This window comes from Zootoca vivipara, chromosome 12 (genome assembly GCF_965207765.1).
Source record: "Zootoca vivipara chromosome 12, rZooViv2.hap1.1, whole genome shotgun sequence".
Classification (NCBI taxonomy): domain Eukaryota; kingdom Metazoa; phylum Chordata; class Lepidosauria; order Squamata; family Lacertidae; genus Zootoca; species Zootoca vivipara.
The window spans coordinates 11,086,554-11,097,936 of NC_142595.1; the positions used below are offsets into that span (position 1 = coordinate 11,086,554).

Sequence of the window (11,383 nt, forward strand, 5' to 3'; positions counted from 1 at the left end):
AACCGTACGTAAATCAGACCTTGCCTGAGCCAGTGGATGGTCAGAGAAGGAAACCGGAAAAAGTTCCAGCTGAGATATCTGTGCCACCCAAAGCCCTTTTGCCTTCACCCCTAGTTTTTGGGGTGCTTTAAACAGAGCGCTACTGCTGACTTGTGCACCCAGGTACTGAGCAATGCTGCAGATATTAACAACTACTGATAAAACCTTTCCTATGACTAGTTCCACCATTTTTTCCCTGGAGACAGTGCCCTCTGCTGGCAGCATATGTTTTTTTCCTAATAAAGCCTGTAAAAAGTCACTTGGACCTCTATATTTTGAGCCTTTTGTGGACTGCTAATTTTTTCCCATTATAATCTTTAGCTAAAACAATAAATCAAAACAAGAAAGCCACCGTGATTGAGGCTGCTATGTGCTTCTCGCTTATGATGTGCTAAAGCCCGCTCCCTAAATACTTAATTTCATCGTTGAACCCCCCCCCCCCCGGCTTTTAAACCACCTGGTTCTTAAATAGATTTTAAAATCACAGAGCCTGGATTTAAATGGATTCAACCCCCCCTTCCTCCCCCCCTCCAGCAGCAACTTGCATTGTGTGTAGCTGACGTCACTGTAGATTTTGAAGTTCTGAGACGCTGGCCATCTGCTCCTGGCTATGAGAACCTGAGCTCTTTAAAACTGCATGGGCAAAAGCAATCTCATCCGCTCTCCTCCTGCTGCAGCGGTGACAGATGAAGAGAGAGCGCTGCCAGGGAAAGCATAGCATCAGCACTACATAGGGTCGGGTGCTGTGTTAAGCCTTGCCCCCTGTGCAATTGCTTGAGCTGTTGAGATAAGAAATATGTGCCTTACACAACCCGGCAACTAACTGTGTCACTGGTAGGAGCCAGATTGACCATGGAAGATGCATTGCGGGGGGGAAGACTGGGCGGAGAAGGGCAGAAGGAATATCCTGTCTAGTCTTGATTTCTTCATTTGCTCCCCACTTGGTCCAGCAGCTCTTTCTTGCCAGGTCAAAGGGCAGGTCGTCCTCTGCCAGTGCAGTTAGTCAGACCATTGGCCCATGTAGCTCAGCATTGTCTGCAACAGGGACGCGGGTGGCGGTGTGGTCTAAACCACTGAGCCTAGGGCTTGCCAGTCGGAAGGTCGGCGGTTCGAATCCCCGCAACGGAGTGAGCTCCCGTTGCTGTGTCCTAGCTCCTGCGTACCTAGCAGTTCGAAAGCATGTTAAAGTGCAAGCAGATAAATAGGTACTGCTCTGGCAGGAAGATAAACGGTGTTTCCGTGCGCTGCTCTGGTTTCGCCAGAAGCAGCTTAGTCATGCTGGCCACATGACCCAGAAAAACTGTCTGCGGACAAACTTCGGCTCCCTTGGCCAGTAAAGTGAGATGAGCGCCGCAATCCCAGAGTCATCTGCCACTGGACTTAACTGTCAGGGGTCCTTTACCTTTCAATCCAAAAACTGCTGGAGACCCATCTCCCATCATCCAAAGCTCGCAGGACCAGTGGTCAGGGATGATGGGAACTGTAGTCCAAAAACAGCTGGAGACCCAAGTTTGGGAAACCCTGGTTTACACAGTGCTGCTGTGTCCCCCAGCCTTCCCTAGAGGTGCCAGGGATTGAACCTGGGACCTTCTGCATACAAAGCAGGTGCTCTGCCATTGAGCCACCACCCCACCCCCAAATAGTTCCTGCTTTAGATGCACCTTAAGGCTGAGGGCCAAACTACAGATGACAGTGGCACTAAAAGGAGAGGATGGTGGCAACAAAAAACAGAGCTATGGAACTGGTGTTTTCCTCCGGGCCACATAAGACGTTGTAAAGGTTAACACCCCTCTTCCATGCCAGCTCTGATTAATTATCAGTTGATGCAATCTGCATTTTTAAAATTCAGGTAGGTAGGTAGCCGTGTTGGTCTGACGCAGTCAAAATAAATTAAAAAATTGTCCAGTAGCACCTTAGAGACCAACTAAGTTTGTTCTGGGTATAAGCTTTCACATGGATGCACACATCTTCAGATACTTATTTGAAGTAAAATAAGTAAAAGTTACTGATTTATTTTTGCTTTACATATAAGGTGGTATTTTTTAAAAATGAGGAAAATAAAAAGAAAAGGGGGAAAGGGGGTGGAACCCCATATATAGTATATCACTGTAAGAATTCTTAACACAGTGGTACCTTGATTGTCGATCGGCTTGGCTCCCGAACAAATCGGCTCCTGAACTCCGCAAATCTGGAAGTGAGTGTTCTGGTTTGCGAACATTTTTCGGAAGCCAAACATCCGACACGGCTTCCGCTGCTTCCTATTGAGTGCAGGAAGCTTCTGCAGCCAATCGGAAGCCACGCCTAGGTTTCCAACGGTTCTGGAACTCGAATGGACTCCCGGCACAGATTAAGTTTGACAACCAAGGTACCACTGCCGTTAACAATTACATTTTTTGAAACCTGTATTTTGTATCAATGAGTTCCAAATTTCAATATGCTTGTCCATGCAAAGTACGTGTATAAGCAATCCGCTCATAGGTGGCAACAGGGGTGCCAACTACAGGGGGAGGAAGGGGGTTAAGCCCTCTCAATAATTGTGGGTAGGGGGCTCAGCCTCCCCAATATTGAGGGGGCTGCTATCCCCCTCAGCCCGCTGCCTCCAGGCAGTGCTGGTGCGCCAGGCAGGGGCAGGATGTGCAGAGGGTTAAGATCACCTTCTGCGCTCCCCCCACTGCCGCCCAACCACTCACGTGATGTGTGTAGGGGTGCATTGTGTCACACGACGCCGGGCCCCCTCAATGTGGGGGGCAAGTCGGCGCCCCTCGGTGGCAAGTGTAGTGAGGTCTTCAATCCATTGAATTTACTCTGGTTTCTCTTCAGATCGTATAAATCCATTGAATAAATGGAGCCGTACATTTATCTTTCCAAGGCAGCAATATCAGTCTTTTGTTCATAGTAAGGGCACAGATGTATACATTTTGTACATTGTCCACTTGTCAAATTCCATATAGTAGGTATGGTAGTTCAAAATAATATTTGCCTCTGAAACTTTTGGAATTTTTCATGCAGTCATGCGATATAATACAATCTGCATTATATATATATATATATATATATATATATATATATATATATATATATATGAACAACACACACACTTAGGTACAAGGACACATCTAAGCATCACATGTTGTTTGGCCCTGAGAGTGCGTTTTGTTCGGTTGTGTGTAATAGTGTAGCATCTGTTGTGTAGCATCTGTTACTACCATCACCTCAGCCATAGTGGCACAAATGAACAGGCAAATCATTGTCACGTAGGAAAGATAACATGCCAAAGCAAGGACTATTTCACATGTTACTTCGTTCATCAGAGAGAGACTGTAATCATTGAGCTGTTTTGTGCTGTGTTGTGATTCAAGCTGCTTAGTTGTGAGCCAAAATACTGCTACTATGACTACTCTTCTACTTTTATTTTTAAAGAAAGGCTTCCTTGGTTACTTGAGAGCCCTAACAAGAAGCTGCTTTACTTGGTTTTTAAATCTAAGCCCTGCATTAGAGGTAGCTCTCATTGCCTCCTTGTTATTTTTTTTAAAAAATTAATCAGACATAACTTTCATTAACTCCAGTGAGTAATTAGCTGGCTATGTTCTCATGGCAAAGCTCATTGGTCATGGGGTTCAAAGAACTGCGTGAAGCAGCCACAACAGAACACTTAATAGAGCAGGGATGCTGCCATCTAGTTGTGGTCTACAGCAGGCATAGGCAAACTCCGGCCCTCCAGATGTTTGAGACTACAATTCCCATCAGCTAACAGGACCAGTGGATGATGGGAAATGTAGTCCCAAACATCTGGAGGGCCGGAGTTTGCCTATGCCTACAGCTTCTGTCATCCCTGGTCATCGTCTGCTCCATCCAGGATGGATAGGAGTTGGAGTCTAGTGGCATCCAGAGTGCCATAGGTTCCCCAACCCTGGCTGACGTTTAAATAAGGTGGTGCTTTTCAGAATGTGAGGCTCTGCTGAATTCACCACATGATAATACGTTTTGGGGTGGGGACCATAGCTGCCAAGTTTTCCCTTTTCTCGCGAGGAAGCCTATTCAGCATAATGGAATTTCCCTTAAAAAACGGGAGAACTTGGCAGCTATGGTGGGGACTTTGCAGGAGAATGCTAGGGGAGAGTCATCCTTCTGTTGTCCTTCTCCTGTCTACACATCATCATACATGATCATACATAAAGATCAATTTACCAAGAGGTCTTGGCTGCAATACCCGTCCTCTCAGAGAGCATCACTGCACTTCCTCCAGTACCAGTGTCACAGCACCATCCATAGGGACATATAACTTGTGACTGTGATGCAAAACAGCACCAGTTCCTCCCTTTAGCTAATATACTGTGTTTGTTTCTTGTAACATCAGTGCAGCTTGTTTTCTGTAGGCTGCAAGTTTGTGCTATTTCCAAACTATTGGCACTGGGATATTTCACCAGAACACAGCAACCCTATCTCATATACAGCTTCTTGAACACTGAGGGAAGCTGGGGACAGTGTGGAATTGATTTATGCATTCAAATAAAATGTGCATGGATTATTATTATTATTGATATTATTGTTTCTCATTGTTTATAATATGCTTTTTTTATATAAAAAAGAACATTGTACTTAATTGATCACATGAGATGTTTGAGCCACTTTGGGCACAATTTTGTGGGAAAGTGGCATACAAATAAACAGATGGTGATGATACAATGACGTCATTAAAAATCAGATTTGAGCCACTGGGGGTGGCTGGGTGATGCATTCCCTGCTGGCTGAGCTTCTTCTCCATCTCGTCTTCACTCGTTGTGTCGTGTTTTTTTTTTCATGGCAGCATCCTGTATACGCTGTTTGGTGGATGTGGTCCCAGTCAAGAATGAAGAAGGAGTTGTCATCATGTTCATCTTGAACTTTGAAGACCTGGCAGCTCTCATAGCCAAAAGTGCCCGGCAGAGTCTACACCAGCGCTTGTCCCAAGGTTGGCGAACAGGTGAGAAGTCCAAAGTGGCTCAGAATCCTTTACCTTGAGGCAGGGGGGTCTACGGAGGTTAGGGGGTGGCATTTCAGCAAGTGGGTGGTAAAATGGAATCTCTGAATTTTCTCTGGAACTTGGCATGAACATGGCTGATAGTATGGCTTGCAGATACCTCTTTGTATGTGGCCACGTTGAATGAGTTGCGACCACACTGGCAACTGTGGAAGAATGTTTTGTCAGAGGAAGATCTTCAAAACTCTACGGCCATAGGAAGTGAATTCTCTAAGATGGTATATTGGGAAGGAAGGTTGTCCTTAGGTGAGGAGGCAACAAGAAAACCAATCCTTCATAGAAAGGAAGAAAGAGAGAGCAAGAGGATATAGTTTGTCAAATCATGGACAAGGTTCTTAACATGAACATCAAAATTCTTTGAGCTGGCCATACAAATTTCCTCAAGCATGGGTTGCCAAGGTGCCTGTAGTCAGGAGGACTCTATTAGCAACTCCCTGCAGCCATAACTAGACATGTCCTCAAGCTCTTACTTCTCAACCTAGAAGTGTGAGTTCCAGAGAGCTCACAATATTGTCTCATCTACTCAGTGCGTGTAAGTCTAGGTTTTTCCACATATGCTAGGAATGACTGGTAAAATGGGAAGAAGTAGCAGGTGGCAGTCTACAGCAATCCAGTAAGAATAAGAATTATTTTCAGCCAGGCCAAGACTGCTGTTGATTCCAGATGTTGTGTGCAACTTGGAGAATTGGGCAACTCAACAGCATTTGTAGAAGGGGGGTGGGATTGTATCTCTGTAAAAGAACTAGGAATTATTTGACAGAATTTCCCACACCTTCTCAAAACAATTTCCAGGGTTCCTCATAGAGGAAGATGGCAGCCAGTATAAAACCAGTTCAGGTTTCCAGTGCAGATGTACCCTTAGATTCAGGGACTAAGTAATAAATTGCCTTAGCTCAGCATTAATTCAGCAGGCAGCAGCTTTGAATTCTACTAGGAGGCATTATGTGTAAAATTACTCCAAGCCCCTGGGGTTTTCAAAAGAACTCAGTAAATTGAGGAAATGAATGGAACATAGTGATCCCATTTTGCTGTGCAGGCTGGCCTTTAAGTTCTTGTTCTGAGGTTAGGAAGTGTGTGATCCGATGCATTTGTGAGAAGGCTGCAGTATAAATTAGCAGTAGACTTAATGAGTGTTTGTACCTGTGGAAAAAGCATTTCCCACCTCTGTGAATTTCCAAACATGTTCAGCTAATATGTAGCAGATGTTAAGATTAGGAAAAGCCAGTGCTTTTTTCTGGAGGGATGCAGGGGTATGCATACCCCTAAACATTTTGTGAATCTTTGTACTTTTGTCCATTTACTGTATTTATTTCCCCCGATTTGAACTATAAAATGGTTGTTTTCTTGAGTCAAAATGAGAGTACCCCTAAGCATTTTTTAGGAAAAGAAAAAGCACTGGGAAAAGCTAACTTGATTCAGTCAAAAGCTAGAAATTGTACTATAAGTCAATTTCTAAGGTTGTATTTCCCAGGCATGCTTCCCTGGGAGTAAGCCCCACTGAATTCAATGGGACTTACTTTGGAGTAGACATGTATTTCTTGTGTTTAGCACAGTTACAGAGATCTTTGCAGGCTCCCTTTCACTGTGCCTGTCAAGTTGTAGAAACGTTTTAGGCATCTGTGTCTATTACATATACTCTAAACAAATTGAAAGATTTTAAAGGTTTGGGGTTTCTCACAAACTATTTATTTTTTAATTGTTTGTTCATGCTTTCATAAAAGGGAAAGTACAAACTATTACATCAGGACTCAAGATAATAATATAACAGCCTGCACTCTAAAATATACAACAACAAAAAAATAGTTTACATAAGGAGGAGCTGGGCACACAGCATAGGCATTGATATAAACTGAAAACAACTTGTCGATTCTTGAAAGAAGCGGTAAACAATTCAAAAGAATCACATTTAAAATATAATATGGAATCCTTTCGGTTTTAATTTTGCAGTCTGTTGCAAAAGGTTACGGTTAAACGCATACTGATAACTGCAGCAAGCAACCCAACTTTGCTTAATATATACATCAGTCAGAATAAAGGGAAATAGATTAATGAATTGACTCCACAGTCCTCTAATGGCCAGAGCTCAGTGGTGGAGCAACAGCTGTGGATGCAGATGTTCCAAGGTTCAATCCCCATCATCTCCAGGGAGGGCTGGTGATGTCTCCCGTCTGAAGTCTGGAATGATGCTGCCATTCAGTGTAGACAACACTGAACTAGATGAGTCAATGGTCTGACTCGACATAAGGCAGATTCCAATGTCCCTGTTTTAGAGCATGCATTTGTACAGAAGTGCTGCTCATATACTTGCAGCCCAGAAGCCTTGCTGCATCCATGGCCAAAAAAATTGAGGCCAGTGGGAACTAACTGCTGCACTAGGTCAATCTTACAAAGCACTGGCTTAATGTCAGTGTTGCAAGAAAATTGCGTTGGTGCAATGAATGCAAGTGGTGCTTTGCAACTAGGAACCACAATGCTGAAGCATTCCAAATGAAGCAAGATCATAGAATGATAGAATTGTAGAGCTGGAAGGCACCGCAAGAGCAGGCATCCCCAAACTGCGGCCCTCCAGATGTTTTGGCCTACAACTCCCATGATCCCTAGCTAACAGGACCAGTGGTCAGGGATGATGGGAATTGTAGTCCAAAACATCTAGAGGGCCGAAGTTCTGCTCAAGAGTTCCGCTCAAGAGTCATCTAGTACAACCCCTTGTCTTATGCTGGCTACTAGGCACCATCAATAAACCTGTTCCATGTAGTGCAGAGCAATGGTGCATGAACAGTGACACTCCCATGTGGGTAATGGGAGGAGAGGGCTTTCCCCTCAAGGGTATGTGAATCACAGACCACCACCACCCTACTTCTAGGTTACACTTAGCAACAGATCACAAGGTGGTAAAGCAGGTATACATTAACTATAATGTTTCTATGATCCACCCAAATAGGTGCAACTCAGCGTCCATCCTAATTTCAGTGAAGAGAGCTATTCGAATATATTGTTTAACTTACACTATAAGAATAAATCAAAGCTAAGCATAACAGGAATGGGGATGTTACTGTGCGAAGATGAGAGCTCTATGCCCCTCCACCAAATATTGGGCCAGCTACTTAACGCGTATAATTTGGCAACCAAAATATTAATTTATATTTGGTGTCTGATGCCTCGAGGACCTCCCCTGCAGGACGAGTGCAGCTTAACACCATATTTTAGAGCACCTTTGCCACTACTAGCAAGTGTAATATTTGCAGATGAGGGTGAAGTCCCCAACTTAGTGCTTACAAACCCTAGGCCACAGGTAAGAGAACCTGTGGTCTCCCCAATGTTTTGGACCCCTGACTCCCATTAGATCCCCAGCTGGCCTGGCCAATGTTCAAGGATGATGGGAACCGGATGTCAACAACATCTGCTGCTACCAGTTCCCCATCCATAGTCTGCACCATGGTGTTGGCAGGGATGTGGAAGGAAAAACACATTGGCCACATGTGGTTGGGACTGCAAGGTTGCCAGGTGTGTTTATGTTGAGCTACCCAGAATCACAATACAAATGATGACTGCACACCACAGACTATTACTTTTATCCATTTTTCATGGGGTGCAAATAATAATAATAATAATAATTTATTATTTATACCCCGCCCATCTGGCTGGGTTTCCCCAGCCACTCTGGGCAGCTTCCAACAGAAGAATAAAATAATCAATTAAAGATTAAAAGCCTCCCTGAACAGGGCTGCCTTCAGATGTCTTCTAAAAATCTGGTAGCTGTTTTCCACTTTGACATCTGATGGGAGGGTGTTCCACAGGGCGGGCGCCACCACCGAGAAGGCCCTCTGCCTGGTTCCCTGCAACTTGGCTTCTCGCAACGAGGGAACTGCCAGAAGGCCCTCGGCACTGGACCTTAGTGTCTGGGCAGAATGATGGGGTGGAGAGCTGAGCTACCCAGAATCACAATACAAATGATGACTGCACACCACAGGCTATTACTTTTATCCATTTTTCATGGGGTGCAAAAGGACCTTTCACATAAGGAACTGGGTTATTTTTCTTGATAATAACCACCAGGTTTGAAATAGCCCAGCAATGGAAAACTCCAGGCATAGGAGCCAACTCTTAGGGGCCCATGTCCCTTCGCCGCCTGCCCCAATAAAATATTTGAGGGAGTTGATGGGCATTGCCATTCAAATGGTGTGTGTGTGTGCGCGTGTGTGTGTGCGTGTGCTACATCATGTGATCAATTATGGGGGGCAGGGCTTACCAGCCTCCCACCCCCCAAATATTTTATTCGAGTTGGCACCCCTGGCTCCAGGAAATGATTCTGAAGAAATTTGGTAGCAGTGAGTTTGGCATCTCAGTTTGGAAGAAAAATTACACCTCAGACCCATTTCTCCAAAGGCTTAGTCAAACCACGAAGCAGACTCCGTGTACTACCTGAAATAGCATTGTGCTTTGTATGCCAACAGCAGAAACTCGTGCATAAAACGGCCCTTTTCACATAGATCACTTGGGAAGAGTCTTCTTGGGATAATATTTGTGACTTTTTTGTTGTTGTCTTGGATACCTTACGTGTTTTGATCCTTGCTTGTGCTAACACAACTTTCTGTAATGACCTCTTCTTCTTTGTCATTGTTTATTTGTATTGTTTGTACTTAATTATTTTTTAAAAAGAAACCCAAGGTATAATACAGCAATTGTTCCAATTTAAAAGTATAACTTTATCAATTATTAATTTTTATTTTTTAATAAAAAAAATTAATAAGAAATAATTGGGAATATAATTTGATTTTTTTGTTTTAGTTTGTTTTTCTAATTGGAATATGATTATGATTATAGGTTGATTGGCTGTTATTACTGGAAAATTAATAAAAATGATTTTTAAAAAAGTATAACTTTACCTACTCTAGTATTTTGTGGGTGAATGCAGAGGAAAGGTGAGGATCCTGTTATGCCAATAAGTACAAAATCACAAGATTTGGTCAGCCCGGTGGCCACACTGGTTGGGGATCCTGTCTACTGACAGCAGCAAGACAGATATCCCAAGACCCTACAACAGAAGGAAGGCATAATCACAGAATTCATATCCTTGGTCTCTCTACGCCCTCCTCACCTTGTAGTCAGAACATTTTTATTTTTATTAAATAATGTTCTGATGTTTTATTAAAATAGCTGTTAGGGAGAATGAGGCGACCGCCTCAAGTGACAGCAGCCTGGAGCCGTGGCGGGCCTTGGCGCCTCAAATTTCAGTAGAGCCTTGTGCCCCCTGCCTCTCACGCTCCATTCTGAATAACAGTTGAGGTTTCCCCTGCGACACCCCCAAGGTTCCTTGCCTAGTGCGACCAAGCCAGCTGTCCTCCCCTAAATCTGCCTCTGCTTGGAGGAAGCAGTGGTTGTTCCTAGCTGCCACTGCGACTGTGCACAGAATGAAGAGGAGGAGCCATCTTGTCCTTTGCCCCTAGGCACTAAAATGTCATAGGCTGGCCCTGGGTTAACCCCCCTCCCCAATCCTCCTCTCCCCCATGAATATTTCACCAGAAAATGCTATTTGCTGCACTTAGCATCTGGGGAGGATTTTCAGTAGGAAAACAGCACAGGGTGGGGCAGGATTAACCTTGCTTTCCCCCACACTGTGGTCCCAATTCATTTTATATCTGGAACCTACAATCTGTAAACCACTGAGGAAAAGCAGGGAAGACCAGCTGTTCCTTAAAAGGCAGCTCAAACCATGAGATTCCATAGCACAGATGGGAAATCCTGCAACCTATGAGGTGCATGTACGGATAGGTAAATATGCCAGTCCCACGTTCTCTCAGCTTTTAATTTTTCAGTCTTAAATTCAGTAAATCCACATTTCTAAATCAGTTTGCATTTTGTTTTGTTTTGCTTTTCTTTTTTAAAAAATTATTGTGAAAATTCACCAGCATTGTTGTGCAGAACACATTTTTTTTAATACACAACGTTGCCAAGCAACTTTCCCTACTATAAGGCATTTTGGTGCATTATTTTCACCAAAATATATGCCCTTCTATGCACACTTTACACTAGTACGTGTATTAGTTGGCTGAAGAAGTGCACTGCCAGTTTTGAAGGATGGCTGTGTTTCATTTCTCATGTGGTTTTAGAAAAATATGAATTAGGTAAGTTCAGCGAGAACTGAATTGATCTCCCATCTTGAGCCGCATGTCATCTTCTGCTGCTCTAGGTGTGGGCCGCCAAGCCCTGAAGAGCTCTGCCCACTGTTCCCCACAGTCTAGATTTTCGCCATGAGCTGAATGGTGGGGAAACATTTATTGCTCTCATGCCATTAAGCAGCACAGGAAAGGCAATTTGGACTTT

General features: G+C 43.9%; 1 non-coding gene across 1 annotated transcript; it reads right to left on the reverse strand.

Annotated features, from left to right (window-relative positions):
- Positions 1 to 1,598: 1,598 nt before the first annotated feature.
- TRNAT-UGU (transfer RNA threonine (anticodon UGU)) lies at positions 1,599 to 1,676 on the reverse strand. Its single transcript has one exon. It is a non-coding gene; the product is annotated as a tRNA-Thr (tRNA).
- Positions 1,677 to 11,383: the final 9,707 nt, after the last annotated feature.